This window comes from Rattus norvegicus, chromosome 16 (assembly GCF_021556685.1).
Source record: "Rattus norvegicus strain SHRSP/BbbUtx chromosome 16, alternate assembly SHRSP_T2T, whole genome shotgun sequence".
In the NCBI taxonomy this organism is placed as follows: Eukaryota; Metazoa; Chordata; class Mammalia; order Rodentia; family Muridae; genus Rattus; species Rattus norvegicus.
The window spans coordinates 70,823,411-70,838,087 of NC_141549.1; the positions used below are offsets into that span (position 1 = coordinate 70,823,411).

The following is a 14,677-nucleotide window of genomic DNA, read 5'->3' on the forward strand; positions in this document are numbered from 1 at the left end:
ACCCCATTCAAAGACCAGATGATTGTTTTCTTGACTCAGAGTAAAACTAGCCCAGCTCAAAGTAAATCTGTTCCCTTTCAAACAGGTAACACAGCTTCTTTCTTACAACCTGATTACCCTCACTCTCTGAAGTTCACCCAATTTAGACAACATCATTCATAAAGGTTTTCCTGAGCCATGAATTAAACTACAACTGGAGCTGAAGAATAAGAAGTAATTTGTGGTTGGAAATACATGATAATATTTTAAAGAATGTGGAAACTCTATCACCTTCTTGGGATGTTCAGCTTCATAATGACAAATAGTTCATAATCCTTCTGTCATTGCCATTCTAACAGCATCCAATGTCCTGCACATCTGTCTGGGAAAAGAGTAGAATAACATCTGTGAGCTCCCAGTAGCTTTTGGTTATGAGACCTAGGAAACTTGATATTTATAAATCAATCATGAATAATGTCTATTGTGACGTATGAATTCATGATTGTTTTAAAAAGAAACTTCTCATTTTACAATAGTTTTTATTAAATTTATCAAAAATTGCAAAGACAATACCTGGGACTTGTGTATATCATGCACAAAACAATTCTCTTGGCATCTCACTTTAGTGTTTTACATTTGTCAGCTGGTGAACTAATGCATACACATTACTAAATATTAATATAAATTAAATCAACATACATTAATATTAATATAAAATAAATGCTACTAAAGTCTATACTTGATTCAAATGTCCTAAGTTTTTTTTTTTTCCTGGAGCCTTTTAATGTGTCAAGATCACATCCGGAACTCTGTGTTTCAGTAGTAATCGCTTCTCCTCAGGCTGCTGTGAAGGGCACATACTCTCCTATTTCTCTGAGTATTTTTGCTATTTTAAGGTCTGTTGTGTTTTGGATAATATATCCTTGGCTTAGGTATGTTCTGTGTTGTTCACATGGAGTTATAGGTCTCCAGGAAGAAGATCAAAGAGATGAACTGTTTATCTTACCATGGCAAGGGCCATACTGCACCCGTAGTTCATCACTCTTAAGTGGGCCTGCCCACCTGGTTGTTGAATCTCTTGACAAATTTTTGTTGTTATTAAATCACTATTTTTTTTGTATTTTGAACAGGCCACACTCAGGGATTGGAGAGTGGATCATGACCTATTCCCTTAAAATCAAAGTACATGCATAGATTTTCTTTGGAATTCTTCAGGTCAAAAAAAAATGTCTCTTAGTTTACTTTATAAATCCTTTAGGTCCTTAGTATTTACGAGACTTTACAGTCTATTTTAGCACCAATTTTTTATTTTATTCTCAAGTCCCAAGTGTTCCAGCTCTGATTATATCTCATCCTTTACCAAAGACTTTAGTAAAAACGTATTTAATACGTATTGTGTATAAAATTATGCTGAAACTATATAAAGATATAAATATTGAGCAGGTATTAATATCATCTTCAAGGGTGAATAAATTAAAATACAAAGGAAAGACAGAATCGACTCTGGGTGAACCTAATGGCTAAGACAGGCAACATCAAGCCTGACTCAGATGCTCAAATTAATACACTTCAAACACTGGGCTAGTCACTCATTTTGATTCTATGTTCTAGGAAATTGTGATATAGCTTAATAGCAGAGTAGTTGCCGAGAAATAGGTTTGATCAACAGTAACACATAGAAAAGAGAGAGATGGGGGAGGGGTGGAAGAAGGAAAGAAGGAGGGAAGGAAGGAAGGAGGGAAGGAAGGAAGGAAAGAAGGAAAGAAGGAAGGAAGGAAGTGAAGAAGGAAAGGGTGACTGCTGGTTAATCCTATAACAATTTGACATAAGCCAAAGTCATCAGAAATAAGGGAACCTCAATTAAGTAACTGCCTCCATAAGACTGGGCTCTAGGTAAACCTGTAGGGTATTTTCTTAATTACTAATTGATGGGGGATGGCCCAGCCCCTTGTAAGTGGTTCCATTTCTAGGCAGCTGGTCCTGGGTTCTGTAATAAGCAGGCTGAACAAGCTGTAAGGAGCAAACCAATAAACAGCATCAATCCAAGGTCTTTGAGTTAGCTCCTGACTGCAGGTTCCTGCCCTGTTTGATTCCTGTCCTTTCTTCAATGATGAGTAGTAATGTGGAAATCTAAGCTAAATAAACCATTTCCTCCCCAAGTTATTTTTGGCCATGGTGTTTTATCACAGTAATTAGTAGCTGTGACTAAGACAAGATAGAAAACAGGGAAAAAGGAAAAGGAAGAAAGGAAGAAGGGAAGGGAGGGGAAGGTAGAAGGGACTGAGGGAGGGAGAGAGATACTTCATATGAGTGTTTAGAAGGACAAATTAAAGCCAATTTAAATATAAAGTGGGTCATAAGAACTTGGACTTCACATCCAAATTCCTTTAGTTCATTTTCTGTACTACCAGCCATGCAATATTAGTAGCTTGCTACTCCTAAGTTTTCATCACCTAAAAATGTATAGAGCTTGGCTGGCTTGGAGAGGTAAGCATCAAGGAACCTGATGCTTACACTGAGTTTATTGTATATTTTAAGAGATGGGATGGACTGTTGCAGGGAGAATTTTCAGCTAGAGAAAAATAATGAGTCATGAGTATCTTCATGACCTTGAGATAAATCTAGTATTAATGATTAAGCAGAAGATGTTACGAAGAAGTGAGCCATTACCAGGAGCACCTGCCATCGGGATTTATAGCAACAACCAACTGTGAGTGACTGCCTGAGGTTCCAAGGACTATATCATGCATGTAGCATGAAAATGTTTGTTCTGAGCCTCCAGAAATGGAAGTATAGAAACAACACACAGAATTTTTTTGTTTCAGATGTTGATCATACTGTGAGTTAATAAATTTAAATTAAATAATTAATTGTAAATGTAAATATCTGCCTCTCTTTTGAATCTGGCTTTATGTTTGATCCTAGCCCTACATCTTAGGATTTAGCAGAGTAGCTGTATAAACATTTGCCTTAAAATGAATAATAGATAACATGGTTTGTTAGTGTTTATTAAAAGTTAATATCCAATAAAGTCCTTACCAATGAAACAACCATCAAGTGTGGTTGATATCAAGTTAATTCCATTTATTACGGAAGACTCAGAGCGGCAACAAAGAATAGCTAAAAAAGAAAATGGGCTTAGAAATGAGATATTCTTCCTAGTTTTCATTACCCCAGTCATATCTGCTCTGTGTCTTGCAACAATTATAGCTACTTGATCCTTATTCAAGCATATCCCTGTCTGGAATTGAAGAGACATAATCAACTAAGATCATCCTCCCCCTGGCAACTAGACTTTTCTGCATTATTTTAGAGTCCAATAACAAATCTCTGATCTTTGAATGGTCTTCCCACCAGCCTAAGGTTATTTTTAAATACAACTGCTTAGCTTCCTACAGCCTGAGAATATCACCATGATAAAAAGCAGATATGAGCATTTCACAGCCTCAACTGTTTAGTTTTAATTATTCATTATAAAATAAGTCTGCATCCAATATATTATCAGGTAAGTTCTAGATACAGACTTCAGATCTTGGTGCACATGTTCTTCCTGCCCATTGTCTCTGGTTATGGTGTCCCAGATGAATGGGTCTACTTTGACTTCTCACAACAATAAATAATATATATATATATATATATATATATATATATATATACACACACATAATGTTCTAGCGATATATAGCGATATATATATATATATCGCTAGAAAATTACCTACACCTTTATAGGCCTCTTTCTGTCCTCTGCTATGGTCCTTTCTTTTATATAGAGATATGACACAAATGACAAGACCTCCAGATGTTCTTATTTCCTCTAAAATGAGCATGTTGGCAATTGTCGTGTGGTGTGTGCATTCTTGTGGTGGTTGAGACTGGAAGTCGTGACATGGTCTGTTCAGTCTGGCAATGGTGGTGACTCGCAGCTGTGCTATTGCATTTCCGTTCCTGTGATGACGAAGACTGACAGTCATGGTATGACATAGACATTCTGGTGGTGATAAGTGACAATCCGGGCATGGTGTGAATCCATTCTTGTGGTAATTGATGATCAATGTACGTATGTCCATACTCATGGGGGTGACTATGTGAGTCTCCATTATTATATTCCTTCACTCCATTTATCTGGTGGAAATGAATGAAGACCAAGGAAAGGAGAAAAGCAATCTTATTTAGCTCTTACTCTACTATGGGAATCAGCTCCAACCTTGAATTTTACCAAGAAGATTGCCTGAGGAACTTGGTGTGAGAAAGATAGACACCTTCAGATAACATTGGCATGGGGAGTCTGGACAAGTGCTGACCGGAAAAAAATGTACATCACAGATAATTTTACTTTTCTCCTTACTGTGGCAAAACATCTGGTAAGACAAACTGAGGAAGGAAGGGTTCATTGTGGCTTTCTGGTTCAGGGGATTCTTTCTATCACAGTAAATAAAGCATGCAGCTACATTGCTTCCATAGCTAATGAAATAGAAACAGAACAGGGAGTGGGACTAGGCTATAGAACCTCAAGGTCCCTAATACCATACCTTCTCCAGCAGGGTCCCACCTCCACAACCTTCCCAAGCAGTGCCACCATCTGGGGACTAATGACCAAATGTGTAAACTGACTGAGAAACGGACAGATTTACATTGCTATGCCACACTATTAACTAAGGGTGCATATTTAACCTTCATTGATTGCTCCAAGATTGGATGTGGAGATGGACAGACATTAGGGACATGATTAGCTATTGATCAGTTCCTGGCTACATTTAATGGATTATAACAGAACCTATTGCATATTTTCCTGTGATATGAGGGCATTTTTTGATTGGATGAATTTGATTTGAGGTAAGAAGACCCACCCTAAATCTGGGCTACATATTCCGGTGTCAGTCTATATAAAAGACATGGAAAGAAGTTTTTCCTCTTTGCCTGCTTACCCTAACTCTTACTGGCAAGCTCATTATTTCACTGCTATTAGAGCCTCTGCTTTGAAGTTCTAATATAATAAATATTGGAGATGAGCTGAGACACCTAGCCTCTTATACTGAACAACTCTTGGGTTTTCGGACTTTCTGTTAGTAGACACGAAGTTTTGTACTAGCCAAACTACAGTCCGTAAGCCATTATAACCAACACCACACATATTCTCTTGGGTCTGCTTCTCTAGAAAACCCTGACTAGAACAATTTTTTAATAATTTTCATACTATTGATCATCCTTATGTATATGAGTTTTTTCAGAGTCCAATAAGGATGGGGAAAAGAAAACATGAAGTGTAGCTAAGGTTCATTGCAGATAGAAACCCACATTTCCTCCCATCCCTTCTCAGTAGCTCTCTTCTAAAATAAAGAATGAATAAATTAGACACCTTCATTTCTCCAAAATGTGTGGTGATGTTTGTCTTTATGATAAATATTAAATGCCATGTTGCAAGTTGACTATATCGAAGCTCATTGTTAAAATGCCCTTTCAGTATAGGTTTCCTAGAAAATAAAAGATTTGAATGTTCAAACGTGACAGGGTACCTTTGAAGATGAAATCAAATGGAGCATGATTCAGTTCTTTTTTGTTGGACTTTGCCAAGGTATGGAACTATATTGAGATAAAGCACCAGAAAAAAATTAGCATATAGTCAAACATTTACTTCCGAAGCATTCAATTTCTTTCATTTTGGAACTATGAATAGAGATTAAATGTGACCATTTAGCCCAACAGTGCATTCTATTGGAAGATGAAGTCAGATCTACAAAAAAGATTAGACTTCAAAGAAAGTGTCTGTTCTTTATCTCCTTGGATACCACCAAAAAGTTGTGGTAAGCTTAGTAGTCAGCACCAAGAGAGGAAACCCATCTCAATTAAGAACAAGAGGTGAAATGGTTACTTGGTACCTGTTCCTGGATGTTAAAGACCTATAATCAAGCTAATGGAAAATAGAAATATTCATGCTTATGAAGTTTGAAAATTTGTGACACACTTTATCATGTGAAAATTATTGTTAATTTCATTTTTTTTTCTCTTGGGATTTTTGAAGCCAGCTATAGAGCAATACCTTTAGCTGAAAACACCTGAAACATTACTTCCCCCTGAACTCAGAACTTAACATAACACATGGCTTTTTCCAAGGGAAAGAAGCATCATCGTCAATTCCAAACCCCACAAGGAGGCAGACAGGTGAGTCACCCTATCGCAACCTCCATCTGAACATGTGTACCCTTGAAACAGCATTTTGGAGGTTATCCAGCTGGGCTAGCTGAATCATTGTTCACAGTAATTTTACTAATGCATGCACTTCCGAATTTAAAATGTATGGTAAGTAATTTCTTTTCACCAATTGCTTACATTATCTAGTAAAATGGAAATGTATTCACATGTATCGATACCATCCATTGCTGGATCTACAAAATTAGATCTTACTTTTATAATCCTTTAAAATTCACGTGGACAAAATTAATGAGCAGTTAGCCAGCATACACCATATAAAATATATAAAATCAAATGTTGAGAGTTCTGTCTCATATTTTCTGTTCTTGTTCCATGAATAGAGTTAAACAATACACATTAAGGACTAGACTGCATTTTGACATACAGTATGATGCTATCCATGTTTATGGCTGACAACAATTATGCTCCCAATAACTTACAAAAGGAACCATATAGCACACTGGGTCTTAAATTCTTCATGAGAACAACACTCATAGGGAACACTAAAAATCCTTCATGTAGAAGTATCAGTGTCACCATTTTAGAACAGAGGGGACAGTTTTTCCAAGAAGCAGGAACACCTTGCTCCTGTTCAGAAGCATCGTGGTGACTCAACACTTACATCACATGGTACATCTGGTCTTCAGAACATTTGGTGCAGTCTATCAGAGTTGCCACATGCCCCCTGGAGACAATGGCCTGTGACATCTTTGATGTCATACTGTCCTTTTGAGAATGCCTTGGGATTTTATTTGATGATTCATCTGTGATAGGGACAGAACATTCCTGTTGATCACCAACTCTATAAACAAACAGAATCAGTTATCTGACCAGTACTTGAAATTATTTGCTTAGAGTAATTTCTGAAGACACGGGTGATTGCTTATATCCCTGTCTTTGGGCATTCAGGGCATTTTCGTGCTCTTTTTTTCTGGGCTTGCTCTGTACATGCAGACTCTTTGTCTCATGAGGTATAGGGTCTGACCATTTTATTGACCTGTCAGCAAAGTGATGATGATCTTGTATTATAACAACAATGCTGACAGACTCAGAGCTGGATGGAGCTTAAGGAACAACATCGTATTTCATAAAGGCCAGCAACACCGATAAAACTAATGAGAATACATTCTTCAAAGAATGCTGGTGCCCTTTAAAAGTTTCTATTCATCATAATGTAAGCCTTTGCAATAGAATTAATGATCATAAAATCACTTGCTTATGGACTGCTCACACAGTCCATACAGTCTGTACAGGCCTACAATTTGTACGTCAAGGCTTGGTTTCAGTTGGATTTGGTTTTCTTTCTGGATTTTTTTGCTTGCTGTTTTAGAACTCAGCAATTTTTTCTTTTCTAATTGATTTTCATTACTTTAATCATAAAAGTGTGGAAGGCTCACTGTGGTAATTCAATACGTGTGTGTGATGTATAGTGATTAAGTCAAGGTAATTAATGTTCCCCACTCAATAATTAAAACACATCTTGTAGTAGGATACGAGGTGTCTTTAATTCATTGGTGGGATATGCAATGAGTTATTAAAACTATGCAGGTGAGATGCCTCAGCTGGGAACAGTGATTGTAGCCAAGGCTAACAACCTGAGTTTAATCGCCAGGTTCCACATGCTGAAATAACAAGAAATAACTCTTAGCAAGTTGTCCTCTGACCCCCACACTCACTTCATGGTTTGTGCTTCTCATATATTCAACACAGAGATAAGTGCAAAAGCAGTTAAAACTATGCAGCCCACCCGTACTCTAGAATACTAAAAACAACTATTGTTTTTATTCAGTTACTGTTCAGCACACACCATCTAATTTTCTTTTCTACATTCTCCCTTCCAAGAATATCTGTCAATTACTGCTGCATATTCTGTTTTTAATGCCCAATGCGGAGAGCTATAGGATACTAGCCTTACTGTGTCTAACTTACTTAGTTTACCATTCTCCATCCATTTGGCTGCAAGGCCAGCAAATCCTTATTTTTCATGGATAAATATATTCACAAATTACATTTCCTTCATCCACTGGTATGCATCTAAGTTTATTGTTAATGATGAAGCAATATATCAATTTGTGCATGTTATATTATGTATATTTTTCCCAGAAGTGGGATAACCACCTTATATAGTGCATCTATTTTAGGAGTTTTAAGGATCCTCAACAGTGTTTTCTCTGTCAAAAAAATCAATGGGATGTTCTATTCCTCTGTTTCCTCTCTGATATTTTTTCTCTTGCCATTAGTTTTCCATTGTTGTTAATAATAACAGGACTGAGATGGTATTTCATGTGTGTTCTTATTCCTAATGAAGTTTGCTATTCATAAATTTGCTTGCCATCTGAACGTCTTCTCTTGAGAAGTATCTATTCTTATCACCTAGGCTTTCAGTATAGTTTCTGGGTTTCTAATGAATCTTCTGGGTCATTAGTCCTCTATAGTATGAGTTCTTTGCAGGCTTGCCTGCTCTGTACCTTGTTTTTTTGGGGGGGGTTGTTTGTTTGTTTTTCCCATTGTCAGTTATTTCTGTTGCTATGCAAAGCCTGTAGTTTCATAGAATCTCAATTGTGCTTTTCACTGTTACTGCTTGCGAGGGTACAAACAATACCTTGAAGTGTCTTTTCCCGTTGTGTTCCTCTGACATTTTCAGAGTTTTATGTCTGACACGCAGACCTTTGATCCACTTTGAGATTTGCACTGGGCAAGAGATCAGGGCCAAGTGTCAATCTTCCTCAGGGGAGCATTCACTCTGCAGAACTGCTTATTCTCCAACGTGGGTTTTGGCACATTGAGGAAATTCAGTCAGCAGCAAATACATGGAACTCTTTTATTTTCTCCTCCTGAGAGCTCTGCACCTGCTTTTATGGCAATACTGTAGCATACTTTAAAGTCAGCGTCAAGTACTGTGATGGCTTGAGCTTTCTTCTTTTTCGTTAAAATCATTTGGGCTGGTCATAGTTTCTTTTGCTTCTATCAATTTGAAGATTGTTTCCTTGTATGGAGAATAGTATTGATATTTTACCATTAATGGCATTGAATTTGTAATTTATTTTCTGCATGTGTAACTGGTATTAGTCACTGTTATGTTGTCATGAAGAGAAATCATGATCAAGGCAACTTTTACAAGAATAAAATGTTTAATTGAGGTTGGAGGCTAGCTTTCAGAGGTTTTAGTCCATCATTGTCAAGGCAGGGCAGGGACCATGATGGCAGCAGGCATTGTACAGGACAGGACAGGTAATGGAGAACTACATCCTGTAGACAAGCGAGAGAGAGAGAGAGAGAGAGAGAGAGAGAGAGAGAGAGAGAGAGAGAGACAGAGAGACAGAGAGACAGAGAGACAGAGATGGAGAAAGAGACAGAGAAACAGAGAGACAGAGAGAAAGTCAGGGACAGAGAGATAGAGACAGAGACAGAGAGCGAGACAGAGAAAGAGAGACCGGGTATAGCTTGGGCTTTTGAAGTCTCAAAGTCACCCCCAGTGACAGATTTCCTCAAACAAGACCATGCCTCCCAACACTTATAATCCTATTGAAGATTTCTGTAATGGTGACTAAGCATTCAAATATATGGGGGTCATTTTTCATCAACTCACCACATAACACTTTCAATGATTAATATGAAAAGGCTTATACTTTTGTAAGCATAAATCATCTTTCATTTCTTTCATCCACTACATTGGCAAATTTATTGTAGGACTGCCACAGTCCCCACCAGGTACAGAGGTGCATACCTGTAATTCCTAAAACCTGGGAGATAGGGGCAGATGAGTCAGAAGTTCAAGATCATCCTTACCTGCATAGTAAGTTCCAGGCCAACATGTACACACACACACACACACACACACACACACACACACACACACACACACACACATTAGAGAGTACTGAGCATAGTTATGTTTTTCTTATCTATCATTGTGTTGGTTATAATATTGCTTTATTAGTTGGGGACATACAGGTCTTATTGTGCTGAAGTGTGTATTTTTATGCTAAAATGCTTTGAACTTTTATCAAGAAGAGATGCCGAGTCTCAGTGGTTTTAATCTACAGAGATTATATTTCTTTTGTTCTTTGTTTTTTGATATGCTACACTGCATTTATTGATTTATATGGGTTGAACCTTCTTCCACCCGTGGAATTATCAAGGGGCAAATTTTATAAGATGTGTACACACAATACTAAGGTACACCCAAGACTATAAAATAATAATTATTAAATATAAAGAGACTTTAATACAAGTACAATAGAAAAAGTCACCAATACTACATTTCCATAAACAGAAGGATTATCAAGAAAAAAATACCAAAAAAAACCCCAATTTAACATTGGTAATACACATCCAATAGAATGTTTACAGAACATTTTATCCAACAGTTATAAAATTCATCTTTTAATCACACATACATGATAGAGTGTAGAAACTCAATCAAGTACCAGATCACAAAACAAAACTCAACAAATTTCTATTCTGACCACAATCAAACAAATGCAAAATTAAACAATTAAATGTACTCTCGCCATTATGGAAATTCACAAGAACTGAATGAACAGCTTGCATTCAAATGATCAATGGGTCAGGGAAGAAACAGAAAATAGCATTATAATTTCTTGAAACAAATGAGAACAGAAAAACGATAAAACAAACCTCATGGAAAACAGGAGAGGACAAAGAGGGAGGGTTAAAACAATGCCAAAAAAGAAATTCTTAGACTTGAAAAATAAATAATTCATAGTCAAAGAGGAAGTCCTGTGGGAAATCCAAAAATACCAAGAAATAAGTTAAAATTGGATTGCAACATTTATGAGAACAGTAAAAGCAGAGATAAGGGAAAATCCTTTAGCACTAATGACTTTCATCTAGAAACATAAAGGCTTATGTTTATAATCTCAGTATAATAATCCAGTTGTTAGTACAGAAGGACAAAATAAAGCCTGATGAGTTAAAGAAGGGTTTACAGGTTGCCACAAAAAAAAAAAAAAAAAAAAAACCCAAAACCTACGAAATAGGGGAAGATTCGATCCAATAATTATCTGTTTGTAAAGATCAATAACATAAGCAAAAGTCTAAGAATACTGGCAAAGAAAGATACAAATTGCCAATTTAGGGAATAAAACACAAAACCACAAATGCACCTATAGATGTTTCAGACATGAAAAGCCTAAGTTTTATCACTGTGAAAAGATTCCTAACAGAACCAGTTATGACAAGAAAAGATTTAATTTAGATTCTGGTTTCAGAGAGAGTCTGTCCATCGTGGAAGGATTAACGCATGAGAAATGGATCAGACCACTCGGCCAGACCCAGGGTCAGATCATGCAACAACAGCTTGTTTACAGGGTGGTGTGCTGGGAGGCAGATGAAGCAATCTCACAGGAGTATTGGGTAAAGCTTCCATAGGCAGCCCCTCCTCCCCTACCTTCCTTTGTCTGTCAGTCACTGCTCCTGAAGGCTCATGGCTTTAGAGCTGTACCACAGGTTAGAGGCTGGATGATCAAAATATGAACCTGTAGGGGACACTTTGTACCTGAAACTTTAACGCCCTACAGTTAAAAAAAATACCAGTTTGGGTTGGGGATTTAGCTCAGTGGTAGAGCGCTTGCCTAGCAAACACAAGGCCCTGGGTTCGGTCCCCAGCTCCGGAAAAAAAAAAAATACCAGTTTATAACTCAGAAATAGAACCAGTTCTAGATGACTTCACTAACGTGTACTGACACTGTTTTAAGATAAATAGTACCAATTCTATTTAATCTCTTTCAATATATATAAAAGGAAGACAGACTCCTTCTAAAAAAAAAAAAAAGAAAGAAAGCTATAGTCTAACATCTTTCATGAAAACATATAATGGTGCTTTGCTTGCTTTGTTTTTTTACAGCCACAACTGGTCTGATTTCATAATGTAGCTCAAGATGTTCTTGAACTCATGGAGATCTGCTTCTCTTAACGTAAGTTGAAGGCATATTTTTTTCAATGCTTTATATCATTCTCAAGACATTGAAGATGCTAGGTTAGCCTGTACTATTACTACTACTACTACTACTACTACTACTACTACTACTACTACTACTGCTACTACTGCTGCTGCTGCTGATGCTGCTGCTGCTGCTGCTACTACTACTACTTTTTTTTAAAAAAATGCATAATTATTTTAAAATATACAATACTAGCCTGTCAAACACTTAAAATCTAAGGGAAGAGAATTGTGTTCAAGGTTGGCTAGAGTCATGCAAGAAGGTTGGCATAGAGTTGAGGCAAGAAAAACAGAAGAAGGATCTAAGAAACGAAAGATAATTAAGAAAACTATGTAATAAAATTATAGCCAGATATGGAGGTGTTTGACTTTAATTCCTGCACTCAGGAGGTAAGAGAATCTCTGCGAGTTTCAAGCCACCATGGTCTAAATAGTGAGTCCCAGGTCAGCCAAAACTGCATAATAAGACTTACCTCACAAACAAAACTTACCAGAGAAAATTTCCTAAGTCCAAAATTGATATCCATGCCCCAGAAGCATTTAGGTCACCAAATTGACATGGCAAGAAAATAAATTTCTCCACAATACATCACAGTTCAAATTTATAAACAGTACAAAAGGAAACAATAGTTTGAAAAGCTTTGGGAGAAAAATGCCATCTCACTTGCAAAGGTAGACCTGTCAGAAGAACATTGCATAAGTACCACATTCACACAGACTGCACCACCCAAGCTAAAGAAAAAAAAAAAAAGTAACCAAGGAGGCTCACTGTGATGTGACAACAGAAACCTGAAATTTGGGAATTCATTAAGTTATATATTTCAATCCCTGAAAGCAAATAACTATCAATGAGAATTACTATGTTTACCAAAGTTAATATTTTTAAATCGGTGGAGAAATAAAGACCGTACAAGATGATTATGAACAAGACCAGTTCATGAGTACCAGCCATATTGCAGGTAATGCTTAGAGCAATCTAACACAAAGAGGAGGAAGCCAAATTTAATCAGGAGACTGAGAATAAATTTCAAAAAAGGCCTAAATAAACAAAAGATCTAGGTAAGAACCAATCATATCCATTTCAGCCAACATTTATATTCATCTCAGGATACACATACCCCCCTTAATATACATAGAAAGAACTAAAATGGTATTCAAGTTAACCTACAAAGTTACTGGCAATAACAAACCACTATTAATAAGGACCTTAAATATAAATTATCCTTCACTCTCCAATAAAAGTCACACTAGGAGAACTTACTAAAACAAATAAAACATTTTTTTTCTATCTCTAGCAGACAAATTTGACTCACAAAAATATAATATGGAGCTTGATATAACAAGCAAGCAGAATTCAAAATCAACAGGTTAATTCTAGCTAACAAAACAGAGTGAAATTACAATTATTGAGGGCAAAAAAGCAGAACTATATGTAACTGAAGGCAATCAATAATGTATACACTGAACACTGGAATGTTCAGCTTCCTAAAGCAAACAATACTGGACATAAACATAGATGGCATAAAGATCACATTCACATTAGCAGATAAATCCTTTGGACAAAAAAAAGAATCTCAGAATTAAAATGGACTACAGATCAATTCTTTCTCACGCTTATAGAATATAATTTTTTTCAGCAGCCCATGGAATTTTCTGTAAAATACATCACACATTAGATCACTATGCAACTAAAACATAAGTAAACACTACACAGATTCAAAAATCCTTATAGTCTATGAGATTATAAAGGAATAAACACAGAAATAAATAGCAGGAGAAAGTGCACTAACTGTACGAGTGTATGAAAATTAAGCAATATATTATTGAAAGATCAGTGAATCAATGAAGAAACCATAGAGGAGTTTTATAAGTTCCTAGAATTATTTAAAAATCGAAACACAGCTTAGGAGACACTGTGATAAGGCAAAGGCAGTCATGATAGAAAAACAGAGTAGGGAAACATTTTAAATTGGAGAAGCAGGATGTGCTTATGCATGTTTATGATCCCAACATCTGGAGCATCAAAGTAAGAGTATTGGAAGTTCAAGCACATCCTTAGCTACGTAGTGTGTTTGAGGCCACCCTAAGATACACGAGAAACATTACAGAAACAAATTGATAATGATGGTAATTTTTAGCAAACATAAAAATTCAACTACATAGCTTAATGATGTACCACAAGGTCTTCAAGGAATAAAAAGTCAAACCCAGAAATAGTATACAAATAGAAATTATAATTATGAGAACAGAAATCAACAAAGGAGACTAACAAACTAGTATAGAGATCCAAGCAAATAGTTATTTGAAAGAATAAACAAGATGTCCAACTAGACAAAGTAAACAAAACAAACATCTAAATGAATATACTTAGAGAAATAAAAGGCAGCACATACCAGTGAAATCCAGTGAAATACTAGGGAAGACCTTTTAAAGTCATATTGTTAAAACCTAGAAGAAATGGTTAAATTTCTAGATGTATATGATCTACCATAATTAAATCAAGAAAATGTAAGCAACTTAAACACATATGCAATAAACAATG

The 14,677-nt window shown here is 36.3% G+C and overlaps 1 protein-coding gene; it reads left to right on the forward strand.

Moving 5' to 3' along the window:
- Erich1 (glutamate-rich 1) overlaps window positions 1–14,677 on the forward strand; it is a gene marked incomplete at its 5' end in the record, with an annotated part of 52,793,804 nt that overhangs the window by 39,952,851 nt on the left and 12,826,276 nt on the right.